The sequence below is a fragment of the Lagopus leucura genome, unplaced genomic scaffold, assembly GCF_019238085.1.
Source record: "Lagopus leucura isolate 7727_CA_CO unplaced genomic scaffold, USGS_WTPT01 Super-Scaffold_100001, whole genome shotgun sequence".
In the NCBI taxonomy this organism is placed as follows: Eukaryota; Metazoa; Chordata; class Aves; order Galliformes; family Phasianidae; genus Lagopus; species Lagopus leucura.
Genome location: NW_024962262.1, coordinates 22,598,946 through 22,608,058, shown reverse-complemented (window position 1 = coordinate 22,608,058; position 9,113 = coordinate 22,598,946). Strand labels below are relative to the sequence as shown.

At 33.1% G+C, this 9,113-nt stretch overlaps 1 long non-coding RNA gene across 3 annotated transcripts in view; it reads right to left on the bottom strand.

Annotated features, from left to right (window-relative positions):
• Window positions 1-5,416, bottom strand: part of LOC122177984 — an 8,915-nt gene extending 3,499 nt beyond the window's left edge. For 2 of the 3 annotated variants that reach the window (XR_006178214.1, XR_006178215.1), the window contains exon 1: window positions 5,341-5,416. This is a non-coding gene — a long non-coding RNA (uncharacterized LOC122177984). Of the gene's footprint in view, window positions 1-4,901; window positions 4,939-5,340 lie in introns of all 3 variants that reach the window. The other variant, XR_006178216.1, reaches the window with a different exon arrangement.
• Between the last annotated feature and the right edge of the window lie 3,697 nt (window positions 5,417-9,113).

The window sequence follows — 9,113 nt, the reverse complement described above, 5'->3', positions numbered from 1 at the left end:
ATTCATATGTATTTTGTTTTGCTTAGTTTGCTGTTGTTTTTTTTTTTAAATTATTTCTATCCATAATATAGAAATCTGATTTAAGCAGAAGTTAAACTGCTTAAACAGTGATTCAAACAAAAGAGAAAAGGGAAGGGAAGGGAAGGGAAGGGAAGGGAAGGGAAGGGAAGGGAAGGGAAGGGAAGGGAAGGGAAGGGAAGGGAAGGGAAGGGAAGGAAAGGAATCATCTCCAAAAGGCAACAATAATAAAACCATTTTTAACTGATTTATTATTCTTGATGAAAGATTTAGACCAATTCTTCCAGTGTTTTTTTGTTTCCCACTATTATAATAGACAAAATATTCTCATTATATTTTCAAGTGTTTGCTCTTATTTTTATTACAGGACAAATGTTGTGCTGTATTTATAATACAATTTGATGTCCTTCATACCGGTAAACTGTCCCTAGCTTTTACACAATACTCATATTTCTAAGTATGTAATGTAATCTACCCAACCTCCATTCAGAGAAATGTGATTGCATTAAAGAAGAGCTGTTTTTGTCTCTTCTCTCAAGCAAAAAGTGGTAGGACAAGATAAAATGGCCTTAAGTTGCACCAAGTCAATTTAAGTTGAAAATTAGGAAAAAAGAGTTGTGAAACATTGGAGCAAGCTGACCAGAGATGTAGTTGAATCACCATCCCTGGAGGTATTTAACAGTTATGAAGATTAGGGACATGGTTTAGTCGTAGATTTGGTAATGCTAGGTTAATGATTGGACTTGATGATCTAAGACATTTTTTTTCAATCTAAATGATTCTATTTCCTGGTGCATATCTCTGAAGGAAGGTAAGTGACCAGGTTATCTTCCTCTTTGGTTATTTTTTAATCCAAAAAAATCACTACTATTTTCTTATTTATCTGTTTAACTTCAAGTCCTGTTACAAGGACTAATTTTAATACCAACATGTCTCTTGTTTGCTTAAAGAATGTATAAATTTGTTCTAATTTTCTCCATCTCCCCTCAAAAATGATGTGTCAGGATTACACAATAACTCATTAAAACGTGTAAGAATCTAAATATTCAATAAGTGAGTTTTAAATAGATCTCAGAATGTGGATTAATATTATTATCTGTTCTCATATAATTGTTCAAACAAAGCAACTTAAAGTTGATCACATTTGATTTTTTTTAAATTTATTTTCCTCTCATTCTTTTGCCTGAATTCTAGTATTAAGTATTTTATCTTGTAAACAATTCATTGAGTTTATCTTAGTGCAAAACTTATTCAAGAAAGAATTTGGAAATTTAAAGCCAAATATACATAATGAAAGACAGAATACCTTACAACACATTTATTGTTGTATTTATAGAAACATTAGATGCCTCAGAAACTATAGCATTCTAGGTTATTATAGGTATATCAGCATTTTTGCAATTAGCAAGCAGAGGTCAATAGTGAATGCTGAAAATCAGTGCAACTTTTATATTATTCATAATCATAACCTCATGTATGGTTTATGTGAAGTAGTCCAAAAATATATATGTGAGAACCAAACACTAACTAGGAAAAAATTAAAAAATATATGCTGCAAAAGTAAAGAGATGTGATTATTCAAATAATTCAGATTCAGTATCTCAAAGCTATACTTATGTTTTAGGTTATCATATGTATGATAAAGTATCATAAAGTATTGAATTCTCATAATGCACAATTTTTTAACAAAAGAAATATGCCTCTGTGAAACTTTTTAGGACTGATATCTGCCCTAATGCTACCTTATACGCATGAAAGAAAAATTTAAACATCTGTACTCTTCTTCAGCTATGATAACGTAAAATCACAACGTTTATAGATTTCTTCTTTTCAAGCAACATGCTAAATATGACAGGAAAATAAATGAAAAATTTGTCACTGTAATATATACCCCCCAACACACCCCTTTTTTTTTTTTTTTTTTTTTTTTTTGCTATCTTATCAAGCTACTAAAAATCAGAAGTTGGGAAGTTATCAGAAACTTGGGATTACATGTAAAACACAAAGTCAAATTTTTACTCAGTTTTTAGTTAATCATTCAGAGAAAAGCTTTTTGGGTAACTTAGTTTTCTGGAGGGAGTCGTGAAATAGATCTAAAACAGTTGATTGCCCTTTATGGATAGTATGTTTGAAATTTATATCATATAAATTTAGAAGTCTGAAAAAGAGTCATCTGGCTTCCCTTCATATCTCATTCAGAGAAAGAGATACTTCTAGCTTAATGTGACTTGTTTATACCAGCTCCCATTCATCTGTGCCAAGGAAAAAAAAAAAAAAAAAAAGCAAAGAAAAGTAAGGAAACAGCTTGCTGTAGGTCATATTCTGGGTTACTGCATTTGGGCCAAGTGGATAGCAATCCAAAAACTTTGTGGAGTGTCACTGACTATAATATTTTGTCTGAACTATTAAGGGCAGTCAGCATTCCCTGTAGCACATCTGGCAGAAAGAATAATGATAGACTATTACTGGATCTCGTAATATAAACTCTATAACATCACATCTTTATAAACTGCTGTGATTTAATGAATCAGGAACAGGCATAAACGTTATGTGGTTAACATCTTATTTGAAACAGATTTCAAAATTATTTGATTAGAAAGAAAATGCTGTACACTATGCTGTTATAAAATTGTTCAGTTTCACAGTCATCAAGATTTGCCTTTGAATTATGGGATCAAAGTAGATAAATATATTTGTCATATTGTTTTTTTTATTTTAGCTAATATTTGATGTTGTAGCAGATGACAGTATCAATTAGAAAATTCTCAAAACAATTTCAGTAGTAAGAGGTTTAGTTACCTTTTTGCTATGGCATCAGAAATGTTGAACAAACAAATAAAGAACAAACTTCCTATATTTTGTTATGAGAAACTATTTATTCAATTTCTTGTCCTGTGATCATTGTATTCATCCACTCTTTTCATTATTTCTTAGTCATATACCCCTACAAATTTGGTATGTTTTCCATTTTCCTTAAACGTGCTTATATCTGGTTACAAATTAAGCAAAATTTTATGTTAAAGACAAAATAAAATCAATTCAGGCTGTGTTTGTTCTATTAGGTTGCTGGCATGTACTCCTAGATCCTGGTCTCCTGATTGCCAGTGCAGGAAGGAATTTGTCATAGTCCCTTAGCATATGTCTGTCTCAAGAAACAGAATGAGATGCAGCCGTGAGATACAGGAAAGAGAGAGAGAAAACTGACAATGAATGCACTGATGTACCTCTTTTGGAGAATGTAGGGCCACAACATGAGCTGAAAGGAATTCAGAAGATTTTCCATATCTAGCAGATTTAATTTGACATAAAATACTCTGGTCACAAATGTCTTGATTCTTTAACTATAGTCACAGGCAAAAATGATGAGGTTTATGAAATGAAATAAGAAGTTTCAGGATACTCTAAAATATTTTTCTAAATGTCGGTAATACCTAGTATTCTGAGAAGAGAAGCAAAGTGCATTTTTATGTTTCTCTGTAAAGACAATGTGAGCTGAGGATCTTAGAATTGTAATAGAAATGTAACAGACATTACAGAAGTCCAAAGTGGCAAAGCATTTACCCCTTGGAAGCAAATAGAACCATAGTTCACCATCACACAATTTGGGAATTTATAATAAAAAAAGAATACTCTGATTAATTTGTATAATTCGGTGAAATGTATGGTCTACTGATCTGACTAAATGATTTAACAGTCTCTCTGGCCTTAGAATGTAATTTAAGACTATATTTAAGTTGTTAGTCTGATCAGTCTAGTATGATTTCAGCAATGACAAAATATTAATGCCTTCAGAAAGAAGAATACTTATCTCAAACCAAATCGAACAGTATGAATATTATTCTATGTATGAAACTTGGAAAACAAAACAAAACAAAAAATGTTTTTTTTTTCTGCTTTAATAGGAAAACACTTTCTGTTTGTTCCAAAAAAATTAGTTTTAGTGTAGTAAATTATCGTTTCATATATGTTATTGCTCCAAACACAGAAAATCAACCTTTGAAAAGAATTTCATAGCATTATATTTCACCTGTGTTAGTATATTGTTAATATTGTCTTATATATATATATATATATATATATAATTTCCTGTATTTACCAGTCCTTTACATTACTTCATAGTATTGTATGGAAAAAAGAAAAAATCAATGTCACATGATCCACATACTTTTACTATGAACTTCAAACACTAACAGAGGCTTAAGACAAGCTAGTTCTATCCTCTCTACACTTCTGTAATATCTCTCAGCACTCCTTGTGTTTATAGGACATGTTAATTATGCTTGTGAAAGTAGTAGGTGATTGATTATAAGGATCACTTCATCTAGCATTGAAATGAATTAAGTCCTCAAGATCATTACAGGGCAAATGAAGTAACAAGTCAAGAAGAATAGCACATCCAATACAAAAACTAGAAAGTATGGGTGGGAAGAGAATCATTATCCAAGCTGGAATGAAGTAATGACAGCGCGAACTAGTCTAATGAGTAATACTATGGGAAATTTTGTTTCCTAGTTCTGTTTTGTGTGAACACGCAAACAATGGCACAAAAAAGTACACATCACCAACAAGGTAATTCTAAGTATAAAGCAAAGAACAAAATAATCATGTATTCCTACCTTAAGTAACAAAAAAATTTGCTGTAGCATTTTTTTTAACCATAGCTTTGAATTATGTAGAAATATTAGACACTGCACTAAACTATTAAGGATAGAATTTATCACATCTAACCTCAGTTACCTCAAGTATAGTCACATAGACTTAATTACCTCCTTGTTCAGTAAAGATTTAACACTTTCTCCTTTCTCTCTTGTGCCCCTCATTAAAAAAGCTCAAGGTCTCTTACGAGATACACAATATTTAGATAGCTATCATTAATGAATTACCTCCTCATGGACTGACCTCTCCTGAAGTCTTTGCAATCTAAATTAAAAAAAGAAAATAAAGGAAAAAGGAAGGGGAAAAGGAAAGAGAAGATGAAAGGGAAAGGGAAAGGGGAAGGGGAAGAGAAGGGAAAGGGAAACAGAAGGGGAAGGGAAACAGAAGGGGAAGACAAGACGGTGTCAATGGTTTATGGGCTGGTTTGGCCCGGTTCCGTGATGAGCGGGGTGGAGGGATCTGCAGATCCGCGCCTTCGGAAAAAAAGAAAAGAGGGTACCCCAAAATAATTAAAAACAACGGCAACGATCTGAGGAGAAACAAACTAATTTTCTAAGTATATTATCGGAAGCAAGATAACACACTTTAATACAATATAATCAGAATTGAAGCTAATAAATCAAATATAATGAGAGAGAGGATGTCCGATAGGTGGATAGGCCTCACCACAACGCTGAGGTGAGATACGCAGTCCAGTTGAGCAGCAGGGAGACGGGAGAAGCGCCCACGAGGAACGGCAGGCGAGAAAGAGATCCCATCAGGTGACCTTGCCAGGAGTTAAATCTCCTCTCCCTGACTGCAAGGTCCCCTGGGGAATGTAGTTCTTCTTCTCTTCTGGGCAGGTACCCAGGACTTGAGCATTGACAGTTAAAGTCCCAGTGCCCCACATGATGTTATGATGTGGAATACCGAAAGCCAAAAATCACAAAACCATGACAGACGGGAAGGGTAGTTTGGTTTACAGCCTGCACTATCAATACAATGCCCTGTATCATGTATGCTGAAGTTTCTTTCAGTTTTCAATGATTTTCAGATGCTTGAGTGGTATCTTGTATACTTATCTCTATTCTATCTTCCTGGACCCAAGGAAATGGCCACACATTTTACCAGAGGAGATATAAATTAGAAATAAGGAAAAACTTTTTGTCTCAGAGAGTGGTCAGGCACTGGAATGATAAAAGATTATCTTGTAGGTCCTTTCCAACCTTGTGATTCTATGATTCTATAATTCTATGTGTTATAGAGAAATAAGTATTTTCTCATGAGTAAATATGACAGAATATATTTCTTACACAGCCCACGAGGTTTAAATGTATCATTTCTTCATTTTCTCAAGCTTAAAAATCACTTTCTTGTTATTAAATTATAATATAAAGCCAATTCTACATTTTACCTAACTTGTTTAGACTAATATGCAGCCTGCAGTTCAGCATGATTCCCTGACAGTGTTGTATTACATATGTGATTACACTTGGCCTGAACACATGCTGCCTTCTTTGATAAAAGTCTTTTGGATATTCTTGTCTATGTGATGAGACAGCTGATAGCATAGGCAAAATGTTAAGACCTATATATTTGGCAAGGAAACATACACTCAAGTATACTCAAACGGGGAAATATTCCCCAGTCTCTTATTAGAATTAGAATTCCGTGAATCGAGAATTTGGATTTCCTTTATGAAAAGCAAAGTACTGAAGTGAAAAATGATGTTCAGAACAAGGAGGATGTGTCAAGAACATTTCATTGGAACTTAGATTTTCAAGTTCTTGAGTTGGTGGTTCTGAATGAGCTTCAATGGGGAAGTAAAATGACCAATAAAAGTGTAAAATAGTTGTGTGTTGAAAATCAACAAATTGTGAATTTCCAGAGGTACATTTCTGGAAAAAATTTTGTGAAATGTTCCCTATTTCAGTGTGATTTGAAAAAGAAACATGTACGAGTTCTTTCAATCCTCCACATCTTTCCACAAACTAATAGTTTTCAGGATATAGTTCCATAGGAACTATTCTTTTACTCTCTTATAAAATATTGCCAAAAGGAGTTGTTTTGTCCTTCACTCTCTGAACTCCTCCAGTCCTTGCTACACATTTTAATGCCTTATTTTCCCTTGGCATGAGTAGATAATCATGGGAGCAAAGTTTGCTGATTTATGAAGTCAGTGTAAGATGGTGATGCAATAGATTCAGTAAGATAATATAAGTAAGTTTTGATGTGTGGAAGGTTATCTCTTTCTACAGAACGTCCTTCTTAATTTCCTTTTTCCCCCTGCATCAAGATGTTTTTTTCCATTGCAAAAACACAGCAAACTTGGTATACAAAGGATCTTTCTCCGAAGCCATTTTTTTCTTTTCTCATTTGAAATATAAGAGAAGAAAGGAAAAAATGAAGTTTATGCTGATCCAATACGAAATGAAGGGACATTATTATTATTATTATTATTTTGGCATTCAGTACAGAATAAGAAAAAAAAATACTTAAAAAAAAAAAAGTAGAAATAGTAATAAAAATCATTCTAAATATTCTAAAAGTAAAATAGAATTGCTTTGATAAATTGTCTTCTTAAACTTGTGCTGGTTTCACACTGATGGACAGCTGAACTCCACCACAGTGTTCTTTCACTCTCACTCCTCCTCAAAGGAACTAGAGGAGAAAATCCAATGAAAAAGGGCTCAAGGGCTGTGATAAGGTTAGGGAAATCACTCAACAATTAATGTCACGGGCAAAACAAATGGGGGAAAGGAATAATAATGTGATTTATTGGATATTACCAACAGACTAGAACAGTGAGGACTAAAAGCAAATTAAAATAACCTTCCCTCCAATACTCCCTCTTCTAACTGTTACCCCCAGGCAATACAGGGAAATGTGGAATAGGGGATGTATTTTATCCATAATACTTCTTCATTACTGCTCCTTCATGGTCACTCTCTGCCCTTGCTTCAGTATGGAGTCCTTCCCAATGGATGCCATCCTTCCTGAACTAATCCTGCATGTGTTTCCTTTTTCTTTCCACTCTTTTAATACACAATATTCTTTCAGGCAGAGAGGGCACCAAAAAATAAAGAAGATTTGATACCACTCATTTGATACCACTTAATACTTGTTCCTTGAAATATAATCCAAAAGCAGAATGAAAACACATGCATTACTGTTACTCAGATTGTATGTGCTGGCAAAGCTGTCTTAGATTTAATGATAAAAGAAAAAAAAATGTTATGTGAATTGAATTGATGCTCAAAGGAAGATATTTTCCCAACTTCATATTTAAACTTTGTACTTCTTTAAAAGTGATGTACTTTAAGCTACCAGACAGTAGCAAGTTTTGGCAGTAATTGATAGATACATGAAAATGACAGCTGGAAATAGGATCTAAGGGGGTGTTCATGTGGTGCTCATATGGAAAGGTCATTACCATTTTCTTGTGCTCTTCCTTAGACATTTGATTATGGCCACAGTCTCAAAGACAAAATGCTAGGCTAGATGGGCCTTTACTCTTTCTTCTGCAAATCTTTAATATGTTTCAAAATGGAAATATATTTTATATCATAATTAATACACCCACACTTACTTGAGAAAAATTTGAGAAGTAAATTTCCCTGTCATTCTCTCTGTGATCCTCAACATTACAGAAGGTGGTGGTAGATAAATAGAGCAAAAATAGATAAAAATTATTTTTAATTAAACAAGAATAAATGAATTACAGTATTTTAGTGTTATGAGCCTCTGGGGCATTTCACATTTGCTTTCTTATTTAATATGAACATACTGAAATGATAAATTCCTTGGGGATATCAGCAGCATGTTTTCAAGAAGTTTCTATGCTAGTAAGCCATTAAATGCTTAAGATATTTATGTAATTAAATAACAGATTTATAAAATAAAAGAACAGATTTCACCTAAACATGAATACTATTTTTTTAAAAAAACTAGCACATAAATAAGCATAACAAAGTGACGCTGAAAATGTGGAATTCCTCCTAATACTGCAAAAAATCCAGATTGCTGATCTTGCACTCAATTTTCACCAGTCTACAGGGAATTTCTGACTTTTATATATCTCATGTAATTACTTTCTTGGTTTCGATTGGTGATTTTTAGAACAGAAAGCACCACAAATGTTATCTAAAAGAAAGAATTTATTACAATTTTAATCCAAATACTGTAAAAATATCATGACTTTTGGTATAATGGTGAAGTAATTTTTATAGATAAGTAATCCTAAGCATGATTCAGCACACTAAATTATTCTCTCTAGCTGTCCGCTGATTTTCATTGTTATAGAACAAGTCCAGGTGCTTCAATGAGGCACTTAAATGGTTCTTTTTAGGAATGGATGACTCCACAGTTTTGCAAGACAAGTTACACTTTTCTTATGTGTTGAAACACCAATAAACCGCCAGAAGATCAAGGATACATATTTTCTTAAGTACCAAACACGA